We start from the raw sequence: 574 nt of genomic DNA on the forward strand, positions 1-574 counted from the left end.
TGAGTGAGTGAGGAGAGGAATGAGTGAGTGAGGAGGAATGAGTGAGTGAGGAGAGGAATGAGTGAGTGAGGAGGAATGAGTGAGTGAGGAGAGGAATGAGTGAGTGAGGAGGAATGAGTGAGTGAGGAGAGGAGTGAGTGAGTGAGGAGAGGAGTGAGTGAGTGAGGAGAGGAGTGAACGAGTGAGGAGAGGAGTGAACGAGTGACCAGAGGAGTGAGCAAGTGAGGAGAGGAGTGGGCGAGTGAGCAGAGGAGTGGGCGAGTGAGGAGGAATGAGCGAGTGAGGAGGAATGGGCGAGTGAGGAGGAATGAGTAAGTGATGAGAGGAATGATGAGTGAGCAGAGGAGTGAGCGGGTGAGGAGAGGAGTGAGCGGGTGAGAAGAATGAGTGAGTGAGGAGAGGAGTGATGAGTGAGGAGAGGAGTGAGCGAGTGAGAAGAGGAGTGATGAGTGAGGAAAGGAGTGAGCGAGTGAGGAGAGGAGTGAGCGAGTGAGGACAGGAATGGGCAAGTGAGGAGGAATGAGCGAGTGATGAGAGGAATGATGAGTGAGCAGAGGAGTGAGTGAGGAGAGGA

The sequence above is a fragment of the Mandrillus leucophaeus genome, unplaced genomic scaffold (assembly GCF_000951045.1).
Source record: "Mandrillus leucophaeus isolate KB7577 unplaced genomic scaffold, Mleu.le_1.0 Scaffold215, whole genome shotgun sequence".
Taxonomy (NCBI): Eukaryota; Metazoa; Chordata; class Mammalia; order Primates; family Cercopithecidae; genus Mandrillus; species Mandrillus leucophaeus.